Source organism: Ovis canadensis, chromosome 18 (genome assembly GCF_042477335.2).
Source record: "Ovis canadensis isolate MfBH-ARS-UI-01 breed Bighorn chromosome 18, ARS-UI_OviCan_v2, whole genome shotgun sequence".
In the NCBI taxonomy this organism is placed as follows: domain Eukaryota; kingdom Metazoa; phylum Chordata; class Mammalia; order Artiodactyla; family Bovidae; genus Ovis; species Ovis canadensis.
In genome coordinates, this window is record NC_091262.1 from 67842747 (window position 1) to 67861444 (window position 18698).

General features: G+C 38.5%; 1 pseudogene; it reads right to left on the bottom strand.

Annotated features, from left to right (window-relative positions):
* Positions 1-538: 538 nt before the first annotated feature.
* Positions 539-1555, bottom strand: LOC138423175 (transcription initiation factor TFIID subunit 11 pseudogene; annotated as a pseudogene).
* Positions 1556-18698: the final 17143 nt, after the last annotated feature.

Here is an 18698-nt window from a genome sequence, read left to right on the forward strand (position 1 = left end):
CAAGCATTTATCTGTTCTTTAGGGTATCATACTTTAGACAAGACTTCTCTAAGACTCTCTAGAGAATCATCCCTTACTAACTTTGTCTGGCTCCAACAATGATCCAATCTCAAAAATAAATTAATAAATAAAAGGAGCATAACCCCTGCTCTACTAGTCCTTTAGTTCATGGTTAGGCATGTAACCCAAACTGCTCCATCAAAATGAATGTCAGCATTTGATGGGAGTTCCCAGAGAAAGTTTTCAGTTCTACTGTGTTTACGTAGGATGACGTAGGCTTAGATCTTCCAGGTGACGTTCTCTTTCATGTAGAGATGAAGAATGAAGGCAACAGAACAGAAGATAAGAAGGAAAGAGGAGGATGAAGTCCTGATGACACTGTTTGATCCCCTGACCAAACCACACTTAAAATGAAACTATTCTCTGGATTTTCAAGCTATGGGAGCTAATAAATTTCTCTCTTTTTTTTTTTTTTTTTGCAAGTTGGAAAACAGCTTTATTAATCATTCACCAGAATCCATAGAAGAATCTTACAACCCAAGTCACAGCAACTTCAGGCTTCAATGTGAAACCATCAAACCATCTTGAACAGGTTTTCTTTCTGAAAGCAGCATTCCTGTCCAGAAGATGCTTAAGGCACACCAACCTTTCTTCTTCCAACTACCCAGTAATAGTTAAATGCCTCAGATGCCCTCAGAGGTCCCGATATTTAGTCAAAGCAAGTATGAAACAGGGTGCATGCTACCTTCTAGGTGTAATGAATTATCAGTTTTGAGAAAGACATTGAAATCATCATGGAATCCTTAGAGGACTGAGATACCAAAGCACCAGTGCAGAGAGTCTCATGCAATAGGAGGTCCGGAAGCAGGGCTTCGTTCTTCAGTACCAGGCCCTTCTAGACTCTGGTCTAGAAGAAGGTGATTTTTTTGTGCTTTGAGTTGGGAATTTGCCCCTTCGACTTTAACCTCCGAACAGCCTCCCTCATGTGTCTGGGTTGCAGCGGTGGCATTTCTCCCCACTTCTCACACACATCCAGTGCTTCTTCTACCACCTCCCCGACGAAAACTTTGGAAATACCAGACATAGCAATAACAACATTCTGAGACACAGAGGTGCCTGTGATGGACTGGATCAGCCTCTTAATGGCTGCCTTAGGGAAAGCTGACCGGCGATACATTTCATAATGGTTCAGCTGCTCCTCAGAAAAAGAAGAAACCAGGATTTGCATCTTTTGAATCTCATCTTCATCCACTTTCTGCTTCTTCTCTTTCTTCTCTTTGGTATCTATTTTCAGTTTTTTGGCTGCAGGAGTAAGTAATGAGTCTTCTCTTTCAACTGCTGTTAAATCTGCAATATCCTGACTCTTGAGCTCGCCTTCTTCAGCGGCGGCCTCTTTCAATTCGCCGTCTCCGTCACCGTCGGTTTCCTCTGGGATTCCGTCCGTATCCGTAACCCTGGGGCCTCCAGGAGCCGCCGTCGTCTCCTCTGATTCCCCGGTCTCTCCACCTTTTTCCGTGAGCAATTCGCAGGCATTATCCATCGCGGCTAGAACCTGGGAGAGGAGAACGCGCCGCTGTCAGACTCCCGAGCTCAGGACGCCGCGCAGACCCGCGGCTCCGCAGCTTACTTCCCAATTTCTCTTATTTTTTAAGCCAGTTAGGATTGATTTTCTGTCACATGCAACAGAATCTTAACTGATATACTTAGGGAACTGAGAAAGACTAAATCTGCTGCTTGAAAGCATCATTTCTATAGCAGGCAAAAACCGAAATAGTCGAATCTGACAGATTCATAGCAAGCTTAATGGCTCTCTTCAATGTCTTTGATTGGCTTTGTATATCCTTACTCATGTTTTTGATTAGCCTACATCTGATTTTGGCAGTGTCTTTTTTCCCAAATATTCCAAAATAACCTTTCCAACAGAAGGAATAAGGTATCTTTAGCTTTACACATGTGGGTGCCACGTCTCCGTTTGCTTTTAAGTATCTCTATAAGGCTCACAGGTCACAACGGTTGTTTTATGACAAGTCTTAAGCAAAAAACAAAACCAAAAAACCCATAAATATCTAATCTGGAATACTAACCAGATTGAAAGTAAACACAACAATTTTATGGCCAAGAATTAAATAGTGAAAGTTCTTTCTGAATTTTCTTTAGGCTCCAATATATTTTGATAAACAAACAAATGTGGGGATCTAGTTTTAGGTATGCCACTTAGGCTAACCTGTCAAAGGTATGCCGCAAAACAGATTGCAGCAGTCTGAATACAAGGAGGATGTAGAAACCACACAGAAGGTTTAAAGGGGGAAGAGGAACATAAAGAAGGTTTAAATATGATAAAAAGAGTAACCATAAGACACAAGGAAAATGCTCTATGGCACCCTAGGGCAGAGGGAGCACCAAGGAAGCCCAAACTTGGAAGGCGTTCAGACTTGGAGGAGGTATGTTTTGGCCACTGGATAATAAAGAATTTCACTGGTTCCATCAGGCCTGGGCTGGTCTGGAGTTGCCAGGCAAGAAACAGGCAACTTCCATAATACAGGTGGGGAATGGGTGAATAGCGACCAGTGACATGGGAGTCTGAGTTGCTAGTGGGAGGAAGAGGCCTTCAGAGATACAGGCACACAGTAGCTCTGGCTTCCATGCCAAGATGACTACGGAAAGCTGGTGGCCCCACCAAGGCTGTAAGAACCGTGTTTGGGGCCTATGGCTGGGTCAAGAGGCACCCAGTGTTCTGATACCCACACCACCAAGCCCCACTGCCACACAAGAAACTGCAAGATAGCTTCTTCCTCCTGCAGTGTCTGTCCAGTGTTCTTTCCTGGGTGGGAGCTTAACATTATACTCACTTTAAAGGAGATATGGGGAAGGAATTTCCTTAATACAAAGGATATATTGAAAGGTGCATGAAGAGCCGAGAGGCAATAAATTAATAACTGATAGTCAAAAGCTAAGTCAACTCTTCTCTAGCCTGTGAATCCTTCTTTTTCTATTTTTCTTGCCCTCTTCATTTTTTACATTCTTTCAAAAAGCAATATTTATTGAGTATTTACTATTAATCAAGAAAAGATGAAAAAATACAATCTGTATCCTCAAGGGACAGTCAAGGACACAAAACAAGGAAACAAACAATTGAAATGTAATGTGATGAGATTGTAACAGAGGTCTGTTCGCCAAATTAAGCTCTGCCCAAGGATCTCAAGGAAGGCTTCTAGCAGGCAGATTAACTGGACTATGCTGTAGCATAGCAGTATTTTGAGGCTTATAGCAAGTAACTTATTGCTAAGAATGATCAAAGTATTGTTTGGAATGATTTTTTTTTTCAGTGCAATGATGTTGCCTATAATAACATCACTTTCATTTTCTTGAACACTGGTAGGCTTTCTCAATAAGATGAAAACTTCAGAAACTATATAAAACTCAAGTCTATGTGATTTATGCTGCTGTGCACAATCTTGATGTGTCCATAGGAATATGTTATACTCACAAGACCATTTCTCTGACAGGCTACAGTCCATGGGGTTGCAAAGAGTCAGACACAACTGAGCAACCAACACATATAACACACAAATAGTATATGAAGCTTTCAGTTGACCTCAGACTTCTATGATCCTAAAATTTCTAATTCACTGCAATTAAAAAATACCAAAATATAATCTCTCCCAGTGAAAAGAGGTAGTCCTAAATTTAAAAAAATCTAAAAAAGTAGTCAGTTGTCCTTCTCAGTCTGGAATTTAGACAAGAGATATGAGTGGGAGAATATTAGTTTGAAAGGCAGTATATTGGCTTTTATTGAAGTCACAGGATTGCTTAGAGAGGAGCTCTATGGAGAGACTAAAATGACTGTCTCAGGTTGGGTTTCCTAGGAACAGTCCAAGATAGGAATTCTTGTTCAAAGTATTTACTGAAGAATATTCTCAGGAAAAGGGGAGTAGAAGAAGCAGGCTGTGCAGGGTGGGGGGGGGGGAGCTAAGGAGGATATAGTCTCAGATGGAGCCAAGCTTCATCTTAATCCTACAGTAAAGTCTGAACCACCAAAGTATTACAGAGTTGGCCCCATTTTGAGGCAAGAGTCAGTTTTATGGAGTCCTTCTCCCATCAGAGATGTTAGGTACAGGTTACTCTGGGAAGGGAGCAAATCATGACTTCCAAGACAGGTAGCTCTATGCAGACAAGTCTTCAGAGAAGAGGGTCAACTGTGAGCCATTAGTAACCAAGACAAACAACAGCTGAGAAACTGGGTGACCTGCAGGTAAAAGGGATCTGAGTAGAGCAGCAACTGTGTCCAACATAAAGATCAAGAAATGAACCCTAAGAAATCAAAATAGAGGAAGAAGCCCTTGAGGGAAACCAAGGAGAATTCTAAGATGAAAATAATCCAAAGAGAATGGTTACATGAACAACAAGGTCCTACTGTATAGCACAGGGAGCTATATTCAATATCCTGGGCGGGGGTGGGGAGGGAGGAAACAGAGACTAGCAACAGCTGCAGCCAGAGTGGTGGGTTTGAACATCACAGAAACTGCAAGACTGACAATACAGCAGAGCGGAGCAATTGAAAATAATTCTCTGTCATCAGCTCATTGTCGGGTCCTCAGATTAGCACTCTAAATAGAATACTTTTTAAAGATTACACATATTTTGTGTGGCTTTCATTCATTTTTCTACGATTTGTATAAAATAAAGCAAAATTAAAGTCTACACCAGGAGCAAGTACAACGTCTACCATCTTGTTCTTGCAAGATGCCAGTCTCAAGAGAGTATGACTCAATAATTAAGCAATTCAACTGGAATGCAACATATCACATGGGGAAGATCTTGGCAGTGACTTGGCTTCAGGGTCTACTGGCTTCCCCACTTGCTGTCACTGAAAGGTTTGGGGGATTAATAAAAAAAAAAGTCTTCTTATATTTAAAAATGATACGCTAACTTACACTACAATAAAATAAAATGGAACCTTGATAATACAAAATTAAGTAAGAAAGTGCTAGATTTATGATTATTCCATCTTGAAAAAATGTATACTATAGGTAGTTTTGTTTAGATTATGTTGCTTTATTATATGAAGTCAATTAAAATTCATACCAGTTAAACATTTAAAATTTTTGATTTCTAGTTGTATTAAGCATTGCTTCCTTAAAACAGCTGAAGCAGTAATAATTAACTCCTGATTAATTAAGCAAGTCTTAGGAGTTATGCATATGATTTTTTACCAAGTAAGACCAATGGAATTTAATAGGAATACAATGTCATGCCTTTGTCTCCCACCACCATTTACTGGATTCATTGGGCTACTTTATTCTCTGCCCTTGGCTGAAAACAGCCAACTCAATGATTTCCCTAGCACTTGTTGACTGCATGGTCCTGAACTGGCTTCATCCTCTCTTGATACAACAAATGTTTACATCTGACTTTCTCTAATGGAGCCAATCTGTGGATTCTTTGGAGATGTCCAGCACTAGAGTGGACACTTAGAGGTGGTTTCTTGTTCCAGGTGAATCTAACTTCTTCCAGGGTTTCTACCCTTCTCAGTCTCTAACTTAGCAGTCACTTCTAACTTCCCTCTGGGCTGCCCTAGAGGTAGTATTAGGAACACTCCATTCTAGCTCCCTTTAGCTTGTGGCCCACTCCAGTCCAGGAAAACACTGCCTCAGCCTTTACATCCACAACTGAACCTAGTGGACCTAATGTCCTCTTTGTTTCATTTGCTGACAGATATCCAATCAAGCTTTCCTGATAATCTCCTTGAATCCCTTCTCTCATAACATAAAAAGAAGAGGGGCATGCCCCACGGGAAGAGAAACATTCTGAAGGTTTGTAAATTTCATTTTAAACTTCCTACAGTGTCCTCTGTTTCATGACCCACTTGGATATCTTGCAGATATATCTATGCCACCATTAAAATCTCCAGTTTAACATCATTTTTTACATTCAAAAGTCAGTGGGAAATAAGCCCCATGTCTTATCTAAAAGCTTCAGGTACTTGCAATAGTTAGAACACCTCAATTCTAGTCAACAAAGCAGGGAAGGAAATGGGCAAAGTTCAGGCATAAAGCCTGGCTCCTGGGAACAGTTCCATAATGGTCTTCAGGAGATCCCCAAAGTCCTGGCAGCCCCATCATGCAGGAGAACTTATGCCACATGAAAGAAACCTGCTTCAGAGGCTCGTGTGAGAAATTGGGAGCATAAGTAGCTGGTATTCTAACTAGAATGTTACCTTTTCTCTAATTCTTTGTCTAGTATTCCCTGTTAAAGGCCTCATTTCTTCTTTTTCAAAAATTGCACTGAATACTGAATTTGGTTGGCCATGAAGGGCTGATGAAGAAAGAGTGGCTCAGCAGTCACTTAAACAACTTTTTAGCCTCATTAAACTGGATATTTAAGGAGAAGCACTTTTTCCGTTGAAGTATTCAGGTAATTATTTTAATTCTCTGTTTCCCTCTACCAGTATGGAACTATCCCAAGCCAACTACCAGGAAAGAAATCTGTAATAGAAATACATCCAGTCTTAATAAGATGTGGATAATTAGCTTACAGGATGGAGCCAACATGCTTCCCAAATTAACTAATTTTTGCATTCAGCCACAACTCATAAAGCTTCTTTATAATTAGCATTTTCTTGTTTTTAAAATGCCAACAATATACTCAAAGCTGTACAGTTTATAAACCAAGAGGCTGAACTAATGTTTTATGTTCTTTCTTTGGTAGAAAAGACTACCTTGGGAACTCATAAGGATATTAAATCTTTCTTCCAAAGTAATAAGTTTATAGTATTACACAAGATGGGTAAAATATCACAACCATACATATCACAATTCACCAAAGTCCATGTATGCCTGAAAAGGCCTTCACTTTCATCTACTATAGTTACAAAAACCAATAGAATCACTTTGCATAAATATTCAGTCCTCAATACTTTTTCTTTAGCTAATTATCATTTTAAAAGAATTAGAGGAAAATCTAATCCTTCAATCTAGTGTAAGAGAAGATTAGAGGGCTTATCAAAAATGACCCTTTAATTTATTAGCAAACTGATGGAGAAATTGGTTGGCCATGCCTTCATCACATGAACAGACCGTGCAGTTTGAAAATGCAATTAATCTCAGCCACTATAAAGGTTTAGATGAAAAAAAATCAAGTTTCAGGCAGATTTAAACATTCCCTTTTCTCAAAAAGAAATAATTAGTGTTCTGTTATACTCAGAATTCAATAAGCAATCAAACTGCTTGGAAATCACATTTGAAGCATTTACAGAAGGATAATTTCATTGAGGTAGCAGTAACCAATTCTAGTTTTTGAGAATACTATCAAAAGTAAAATAAATATGTAAAACTTTTATAAAAGATTTTTTCCCAAATAACCTTTTGCATAATCACAAAAGTAATGAAAGCAGAGCTCAATTTTCAGGGAGAAAAATTTTATAGGGAAAGAGGCAGGGTGATGAAAGATGTGCAAGATAGGGAAAAAAAGGACAGGAAGAAGAATAATTAAATTTTTATTGACATTCTCGTGGAAAATTCTGAAAGAGATGGGAATACCAGACCACCTGACCTGCCTCTTGAGAAATCTGTATGCAGGTCAGGAAGCAACAGTTAGAACTGGACATGGAACAACAGACTGGTTCCAGATAGGAAGAGGAGTATGTCAAGGCTGTATACTGTAACCCTGCTTATTTAACTTATATGCAGAGTACATCATGAGAAACGCTGGACTGGAAGAAACACAAGCTGGAATCAAGATTGCCGGGAGAAATATCAATGACCTCAGATATGCAAATGACACCACCCTTATGGCAGAAAGTGAAGAGGAACTAAAAAGCCTCTTGATGAAAGTGAAAGAGGAGAGTGAAAAAGTTGGCTTAAATCTCAATATTCAGAAAACGAAGATCATGGCATCCGGTCCCATCATTTCATGGGAAATAGATGGGGAAACAGCGGAAACAGTGTCAGACTTTATTTTTGGGGGGGCCTCCAGAATCACTGCAGATGGTGACTGCAGCCATGAAATTAAAAGACGCTTACTGCTTGGAAGAAAAGTTATGACCAACCTAGACAGCATATTCAAAAGCAGAAACATTACTTTGCTGACTAAGGTCCATCTAGTCAAGGCTATGGTTTTTCCTGTGGTCATGTATGGATGTAAGAGTTGGACTGTGAAGAAGGCTGAGCCCTGAAGAATTGATGGTTTTGAACTGTGGTGTTGGAGAAGACTCTTGAGAGTCCCTTGGACTGCAAGGAGATCCAACCAGTCCATTCTGAAGGAGATCAGCCCTGGGATTTCTTTGGAAGGAATGATGATAAGCTGAAACTACTTTGGCCACCTCATGCGAAGAGTTGACTCATTGGAAAAGACTCTGATGCTGGGACGGATTGAGGGGAGGAGGAGAAGGGGATGACAGAGGATGAGAGGGCTGGATGGCATCACCAACTCGATGGACGTGAGTCTGAGTGAACTCCAGGAGTTGGTGATGGACATGGAGGCCTGGCATGCTGCAATTCATGGGGTCGCAAAAGTCGGACACAACTGAGCAAATGAACTGAACTAACCTGAACTGAACTGAGTGCTGTCACTGAAAGAAGCTAAGCATTCAGCATTGTCATGTTTTGTTTTGTTTTGTTTTCACAGCGTAAGGAGAATGTAGAAAACAGTAACATACTCACCTTAACCTGTTGTTTGCCTTCTGAAAGCAGTCCTCAGAATATCTTCCAGCTTCATTTTTCTAGCTTCAACACTTAACACTGGTATTCCAAAAAGGATGTATACCTAAAATCAGAAAAATGTATTACTTTTAAGTTTGTATTTCTCTACAGCAATGTATCTCAAGTATTAAAGTATATAAAACTCATCATGTAAATTTGTTAAAAATTATAGGATTTAGCACAAAGATCATCACCACAATCATTACCAAAGATTCTTAATCAATACGTCTACATTTTAATAAATATGTAATTTTTTCCAAGTTGGAAAAACACTGATCAAATAATTTGAGGTTTTCATTCACATCTATAAAGAAAGCTGAGTGCCAAAGAATTGATGCTTTTGAACTGCGGTGTTGGAGAAGACTCTTGAGAGTCCCTTAGATAGCAAGATCAAACCAGTCCATCCTAAAGGATATCAGTCCTGGATATTCATTGGAGGGACTGATGCTGAAGCTGAAACTCCAATACTTTGGCCACCTGCTGCAAAGAACTGACTCATTGGAAAAGACCCTGATGTTGGGAATGACTGAAGGCAGGAGGAAGAGGGGATGAGGATAAGATAGTTGGATGGCATCACTGACTCGATAGATATGAGTTTGAGTAAACTCTGGGAGTGGGTGATGGACAGGGAGGCCTGTCATGCTGCAGTCCAGGGGGTTGCAAAGAGGTGGATATGACTGAGTGACTGAACTGAACTGAACTGAACTGAACTCACATTCTCAAGAAGCTATTGTTATGAAGAAACATAACATCTTGAAGGAATTGATATAAGAATTAAACTCAAAGGGAGAAGAAAATGGCAAACCACTCCAGTATTCTTGCCTGGAGAATTCCATGGACAGAGGGTCCTGGTGGGCTACTGTCCATGGGGTCACAAAGAGTCAGACACAACTGGGCAAATTTCACTTTCACTTTCAAAACACATAAAGTTGAAGAACAAGAAGGAGAAAGATAGATATATTCACAGACAGACTGGAATCCAATGGGAAGAAATGCAAAGGCAGATGGGAAGTGAGAAAGGAAACTGAAAAGAAGAGAAAATGGAAAATTTTTAATACATAAAAGTCAGACATGACTGAGCGATTGAACTGAATTGAACTGAACTGAATGTTAAGTCCAAAAAATGAAAAACAATAATTTAACTTTCACATGAAATTGTTTAGTAACATATAGACACTGCCTTTGGCTACTATACAACAATACACAGTCCTTTACGATCTATTTTTTATTCTCTTTATCTCTCTCTCATAATCAGTTCACCTGTCTTTCCTCAGCTTTCTTTTCCTTTTTGGATTTTGTTCACCCTTTCTAGTCATTTTCTCCTGGTCACATTATAAATTTCCTATTTTATTATATCTTGCTCCTGTGTCCACCATAAGTACAGGTAGTCACTTTATAGTGTGATTAAAAGGACTTCTGTCCATATGGCTTCCCTTCTCCCTCTAGCAGAAATTTTAGAGCTTCTTTCTTTTAGGTTAAGTATTGCCTTATCCCTATCAAGTTTCCTTTTAAAAATCTATATGCTTCTAGAAGGGATATATACTACCAGATGATCAAGTCACTATCAGCTAGAAAGCCTTTTTCCCTGACAGTCAGGAACTAGGAGGCTTGAAAGAATTTGAGCTTCCAACAGACATAAAGGGAAGACATCTTGGCCTAATTTAAAATTTGGAGACGTGTCACACTAGGTATAAAATACATACTGAGTAATAGATTTTCCATGTTCCATCAATTGTTTTGGACACACTTTTGATTGGTTGGAACAACAAACTTTAACAAGACATTTTCCCAGATTTTTTTCCCTAGACTCGTGGACTCAGAAAAGCTGAAGAAAGAAGTTGAGGAGAACAACAATCCACGAATTAATGAAATTAAACAATGAACTGAAAAATATCTTAGAAAATAGTTTAAAATACACACACACACACACACACACACACACACACACTAAGGCTAAGGACCCTCAGAATTATATACCCCTATCTCCCTTCTTTATCACTTAAAGAATGTTCCAAAACCTACCTTAATAAAAGTCCAATGCAGGGTCATATTAGGCGATAATCATTGTTGGGAAATCTTTTCAAGTATCAACTAAAAATTCTTCATGTCATGACTTAATTGCTTTTCTGTTCATTTTCTGCACAGTGAAAATGAATAGCTAATCACGATCTGTCATTTAACACTTTTCTTTAGTCTGTACTTAGGTACAGAGTCTATCCTTGTGTTTGTTTCCTATTGAAAGGCTGTTGCTGAACCATGAAAGACACTGGGATTCTTGGCCTCCAGAGGAGAAGAATTCAATCCGGGCCAGAGACAAGGCTTGACCACTCAGAGCTTTTGTGTAATAAAGTTTATTAAAGTATAAAAGTCTAGTCAAGGCTATGGTTTTTCCAGTGGTCATGTATGGATGTGAGAGTTGGATTGTGAAGAAAGCTGAGCGCTGAAGAACTGATGCTGTTGAACTGTGGTGTTGGAGAGGACTCTTGAGAGTCCCTTGGACTGCAAGAAGATCCAACCAGTCCATTCTAAAGGAGATCGGTCCTGGGTGTTCTTTGGAAGGAATGATGCTAAAACTGAAACTCCAGTACTTTGGCCACCTCATGCGAAGAGTTGACTCATAGGAAAAGACCCTGATGCTGGCAGGCATTGGGGGCAGGAGGAGAAGGGGACAACAGAGGATGAGATGGCTGGTTGCCATCACCGACTTGATGGCTGTGAGTTTGAGTGAACTCCGGGGGTTGGTGATGGACAGGAAGGCCTGACATGTTGCGATTCATGGGGTCTCAAAGAGTCGGACATGACTGAGTGACTGAACTGAACTGAACTGAAGGAATGTAGACAAAAAAAATTTGTCCTTTCCTCCTCCTTGAGAATTCCAGACGCCTATCTCCACTTTGAAAGTCCTAGACCCCTTTCTCCTCCTTGGGGACCCTGGACTTCTTTTCAATCTGCCTAGGAATTGACTCATTATTTGGTGATTTATGCAATGATTCAGCAAAAGTCCTCCTAAGAATTTTCATTACTTCTCCTACCTTACAACCAGTCACAACCAGAATCATTATTAAAGCTCATCTTCATGTACTGCTTATATTTTCAGGAAAACTTCAGCATTTAAAAAATATTTTTAATACTTGGCACTTGAGAAACAACATTTTTCAATATAACTATAGAAACAGAAAATGATTAAAGTTTAAATTCATTAGACATTCAATAAATGCTTATTGAATTCAGCTGAAGTGTCATGAATTTTTCTATTTTTAATCTTCACTATGATTTATTTTCACTTATTATGAGAAAACATTTCCATATTCCAATAGTTAGATGTAATTTTTTCCTCTCTTGGATAATTTTTTATTCCCTGTTATGTGTAATGTTTCAAACTAAAGTGTTCTTATTGCAAGTCGCTTGTCTCCATGTATCTTTTTTCTTGCAATGAATAAACATATTAAATTTCTTCTCCTCTTAATAGAAACTCTTACCTCCTAAGTGACTTACAGGAACATTGTGAAGATTGATAAGGCCATGAATAAAACACTTGAAATTCCTTGCTTTTGGTTTTAAAAGATGACTGTATAATGAAAGGTAGTAGGGTTGCATTTGTTTTTCTCTTTTTCTAAACATCCTACGATAATCCCTTGAAGAATTATTTTCTCTCTTTTGTCCTTGTAATAAAATTAGGAGTAAGCATGAGCTTGATAGAACACACATGCCTTTTAATAAGAGTCTGTTCATTTCTATTCAGTACAAAAGATAGGCTCACCATTGTCCATTCAGATACCAACTAAATGGGGCATGACCAGACCAACTGATTTCAAATTCAGATAGAGCAGTTTAATGGTATATCTCAGCAGTTGGCTTTTTCATAACTAGCCCATCAACCAACGGAACAGAGTAAATGCTCTCTTTTTAAAATCAGAATTATGAAACTTTCTTGCTAGGAAATCAGAGATTTTCAGGTTAAGTTTTTGTATTCTTCTCTGTGTTGCCTCCCCACTTACACAATTTCCAATGGGTATTTCTCTGTCATTTGCATGTGTGATATAACAAGACTAAACTTGACATCAGTAACCTGGGTCCAAATCTTTCCACACCACTTACCAACTGAGTAATCTTGAGCAAGTGTCCCTAAATCTAAATTCCCTTGTATGAAGTAGAATAGGTTTTTGAGAGAATGGAATTAGAAAATGTATGTAAAGACACTGTATACATTTTATATTGCTTTATATGTTTAAGATATTGTGATACTAGCCTATCTAGATTTATTGACACTTTACAATTTTATTTTTCAATTACCTCATAATTCTCATATAACAAACAAGTGCAGGAAGAAAGTCATTGTCAAACTGAATATTTTGTTTGGTAAATATTCTCATTTACCCAGCCTTGATCTGCAAGTAGATCTAAAGACACTGTGATTTTACAATGGGTTTATAATACCTCTTAATATCTCACATATTCCTTCCAATGCATTAAACAACTGCCCTGTGTCTGTTGACCCCTCCACTGGCCAGCCCTGGTCCTTCCACCTAGAGTGTCTTTCCAGGCCTATTGAAATCCTACTAATTTTTCAAAGACTAGAATAAAAGTCACCTCCCCTATTAAATGATCCTCAATTCCTCAATTAAATTTTTCAAATTTCTTTTGGTTCTTCTAGCATACCTCTCTTTGTATTACTTGTACTCCAGTCTCCTCTTAAAAGACTGTGACCAAAGTGAATTGAAGAAAGAAATTATCTTGTATTCATTGCTGCGTCTTAGTGCCAAATAGAGGAACTTGAATGTGAAATTTATTGAACAATTCTCTGTTACTCTTATCATCTGTGTCACACAAATTAGTCTTTAATTTGTTTTCACTGCAGCTGCTACACAGAAACATGTAAGCATATAATTTTCCACTGCCTGTAAATCCAATTTAAATGCTTCAGTCTTTTACTCAAGACTTTGCATTATTAGCCATTGCTCCCTCCCATCTTTCTTAGCTCCTGATATGTAACTCATCCCAGTGTTCCTCCTTCTTGACATCCCGGAGTTTTTATATTCCAGTCTTTACTTTCTCATATCTTGCATCCCATGTAGTATCCTTCTTTACCAATGGTTTCAGGATCTAATGTAAAAGTTTCCTCCTCCAAGAAGTGTGGAGAAAAAGGGAACCCTCCTACACTGTTGGTGGGGATGTAAACTGGTGCAGCTACTAGGGAGAAGTTGGAGTTTTCTTCAGAACTGGAAACAGAGTTACCATATGATCCAGCAACAACACTCCTGGGTGTATATCCCAAGAAAACTCTAATTTGAAAAGATGCATGCACCTTGAAGTTCATTGCAGCACTATTTACAGTAGCCAAGACATGGAAGCAACCTAAATGTCCATTGACAGAAGAATGGATAAAGAACACGTGGCACAGATATACAGTGGAATAGTACTCGGCCTTTCAAAGAATGAAATAAACGTCACTCGCAGCAACATGGATGGACCTAGAGATTATTGTACTAAGTGAAGCAGTTTTAGGGAAAGACAGATATCATATGATATCACTTATATGTGGTATTTAAAAATAATGACACAATAAACTTATTTAAAAAACAGAAACAGATTTACAGACAGAAAGCAAACATGATGACCAAAGGGGAAAGGGAGGATGCAGGGATAAATTAGGGATTTGGGATTAGCAGATATAAACTATATATAGAGAACTGATTTTAAAAACAAGGTTTTACTATATAGCATAAGGAACTATATTTAATATCCTGTAATAAACTATAAAGGAATAGAATCTGAACCACTTTGCTGTATACCAGAAACTAATATAGTAAATCAACTATACATCCATTAAAAAAAAAAAAAAGTTTGCTCCTCCAAGAAGCCTTATCTGATTAATCTTTCCATGTAGTTCCAAGCTCTCAGACACTAGGGCAGTATCCTCACGAAGTGAAGGAGAATGCATGACTCCACACTAGAAATGAATTAGGATATACTGCCGAAAAGAAAAACTGCCTTAAGGCAATTTATCACTACCTTTCAGGGTTTGTTTCTAAAGCATAAAACTAACAACTGCAGAGACTTATTTTTTTAACAGTATATATACACAAACATTTTTCATCCTTACATTTGTGTGTGTGTGAATAGTGTGTCTTAAGAGCAGACAGTTTTGCATGATGCCAAGGGTTACACCATGAAGACAAAATGTACAAGCAACTCTTGTTTACTTATCATAATGTCTTCCTGGAAATTATTTTGTAAACTAGATTGCCATAATGTGAATCAGAATTGTTCATTGAGAGTCTATCACATCAGTAATGAATCTCAACAAAGAACCCCAAATCAAGTAAGTCATAGACATAACTAATGATACTTTAAAGATGTATTAAGAAATAGAAAGTTCTTGGGAATTTCCTGGCAGTCCAGTGATTAGGACTCAGCACTTTCACTGCTACTGCCCTAGGTTCAATCCTTGGTGAGGGAACTAAGATTCTGCAAGCTGTGCAGCCAAAATAATTATTTTAATGAATAAAATTGTAGATTAAAAAAAGAAAAATGAAGTACTTTAATAATTCAAAAGCTTTAAAATTTTTAATTTTAACAATAAAGCATAATTTATATTCTATAAAATTATAAAAAGAAAGATCTAGATTATATATTAATTACCAAGGATTCTGAATGTACATGGGAAATACATTTGAAAATTGAATCAAAAAATCAAATCTACTATGTTGATTATAATAAACAATCATTTTTCAGAAATTTGTGAGGCAACCCCGCCCCCCACCCTAAGCTAATGGCTACCCTTGGGTCTGGCAATACCATTCCTTCCTGAGAGTGGCCAAAACCCTTTGATCTGCGCTCTGATCTGAGACCTACAGTTTGCAGATGCTGAAACTGAAAGGCAAAGCCAAATACTGCTGGTGAAGCGGAAAGAACACAGGCTTTGGAATAAGTCCACAGGGGCGAATGTTCTACTTTGTAGCAGTGAGAATGTAGATAAGCTGTTTAAAATTTAAACTTCAGTTTCTATAGCTGTAAATTAAGGACAATTATACTTAATATTGGGCTTCCCAGGTGGCGCTAGTGGTAAAGAACCGGCCTGCCAATGCAGGAGACATGAGACGCAGGTTCGATCCCTGGGCTGGGAAGATCCCATGGAGAAGGAAATAGAAACCCAATCTGGTATTCTTGCTGGAGAATCCCAAGGACAGAGAATCCTGGTGGGCTACAGTCCATGGGGTCAGAAAGAGTTGGAAACAACTGAGCAACTAACACACTTATGCTGCTGTGCTGTGCTTACTGCTTCAGTCGTGTCTGACCCCAGAAGCTCAAGAATACTGAAGTGGGTAGCCCTTCTCCAAGGGAACTTCCTAATCCAGGAATCAAGGCAGGGTCTCCCGTATTGCAGGTGGATTCTCCACCAACTGATCTACCTGGGAAGCCAACCCACTTCTACTACATTTTATCAACTAAATAGTTGCTGAAGATCAAATGAAATAATGTATATGATGTGCTTAGCAGATTTCAAGTATATAGTTAAATAGTAAATACCATTAAATGGTCACCATTATTATATCCCTTTCATTGTCATTGTATTAGAGTATACACACCACTTACATGTGGTAGGTAATCCAACATATGCTGTCTATCCATAGAGAACTCCTCAAAGAATAATTAAGTGCTCTCCTCAGTGCTAGGGATATGATATATAGACCCAGGCAGGCCTCAGCAGTTGAAGAGCCTTGTGAGCTAACTAATAGAAGAAAGAATATTCATTATTTGTATTATTTTACTCTTTGTGTGTGCTCGGTCAGGTCCACTTTCTGCAGCCCCACGGACTGCAGCCCAACAGGATCCTCTGTCCATGGAATTGTCCAGACAAGAATACTGGAGTGGATTGCCATTTCCTACTTCAGGGGATCTTCCCAACCCAGAGATCAAACCCATGCCTCTTGCTTCTCCTGCTTGGCAGGTGGGTTCTCTATCACTAGCACCACCTGGGAAGCTGGCTATCATAATTTTGACAGATATCTGTCATATGAATTGATATAATCTCCCTTACTTACTGAAGAGTAATTTAATCTGTGTTGTCACTAACCCACTACTCTACTTAAAGATGGATATCCTAGTGAAATTTGTTTACAGCCTTAATAAGCAATTTATTTTCACACAGGAAAATGACCAATGACAATAGTCTCACAGATCCTCTAAGAACTGGAATTTGGGGTCCTTGTTCTTTCCTTTGTTCAGGCGTTGGAGCCAAGGGAAGACAGTCCAGTTTTAAACACTTTTGACTGTGCCTGTGGCGAGGCCTACAGAGTAGTTATCTCTTTAATACAGCGTTTTAGTTAAACTTCTTAATTTTAATAAAATTATGAGAAATCTATCCTCCATTTAGTAGATATTTAAGAATAGGAATCTTTCCTCAATCACTATAGAATAGCTCCACTCAAGGATTTTTGCCAGAAGTTATCAGCTCTATCTGTCTGCCAGAGATGCCCTTGTGGAGCATGGCCTAAAGAAGGTGCAATTCTATTTGGCTCCTGTGTGTGTCATCCAAGAAAAAATCCAGGCTACACTATCTGGGCCTTCCATATAATCCTTTTTATTAAATTATGCTTTAGTTTGATGGTTGATCCTACATTGAAAAATGCTAGCAGGAAATCCTGTAAGAAAATCTTATTATCCACTCTTTCACTCTATAGCTCTATTATAACAAGTTTGGAATAAATTTTCTCCAGACTTCAAGGCCAGGGCCTCCCCTCAAGAAGTTATGTCATGTCATCTGAACATGATTCACCCAATTTGTCCTAATTCCAGCTTTGTTTTGACTATTAGGAAACTTAGAATTGATTTGTTGTCCTATCTTGACACACAATGAGAAAGTTGGAGCATATGTAGGAATCTATTTACTTTTCCGGTAACCCATTTTATTTTTCTTCCTTATTTCCTTTTACTTTGTCTTTTATGTGTGTGTATACAGTAAAGAATCTGCCTGCAATAAAGGAGACTCATGTTTGATCCCAGGGTCAGGAAAGTCCCCTGGAGAAGGGTATTGCAACCGACTCCAGTATTCTTGCCTGGAGAATTCCATGGACAGAGGAGCCTGATGGGCTGCGGTCCATGGGGTCTCAAAGGAGTCAGACATGACTGAAGTGACTTAGCACGTATGTGCATGCACACACATACATACTTACATATGTCTATGTATTTTATTCATCATAGTGCATTATAATTTGATTGTCTCTTAGAGCTTAGACGTATTGGAGGAAATGCCATATTTTTTTAAAGCTATATTATTAATTTACTGGTGGCAAGAAAAAGATTCTGTCATCACATAATTCATTTCTGTTTCCCAGATTCTCACATATATCTGCCAACAAGCCTTTTCTGGCAGTCCAAATCACCAATCATGACTTCTAAATAATCTGTACTAAGATAATATATCAATATCTAACTAGAATTAGATTGAGGTGAGTCCTGGGTTACTTATAGTTATTTATAGTACTTACAGTCTCTAAAGTCTTTTTTTTTACCACCATAATCACATCAAATTCTTGCTGTTTTTATCAGAATTCAACTGGTATTCTGTCTTGAATGGATGGATCACCTATATCAGCAATGTCTTCATCAATCTGATTTCAAGTATCATTGCTTCCAGAATATTTTCTGTTGCTAGGCCAGGATCAGCCTGATACCAATCAGTTATCATGATGGTATTTTGGATGGTCCAGTCTACACCTGCCTCACATGTTATGCACTGTACATTTGACCAACCTACTGCCTTATGAGAAACAGCTTGTAGAGGCTGATTAATTTCCTCAGCACCTACCTTACCTGGTTCATGCTCTATTCTTCCACATTAGAATGAAATTGTTAAATGTCTGGCATCCAATCACCACTGCTACCACCCAAATTCAAAAATGTGATATTTACCACCATAGAGCTCTATTGAGAGGTGATAACTGATATTAAGAAATAACTTGTAATTCCCCTGCAGCCTACTTCAACACTAAATAG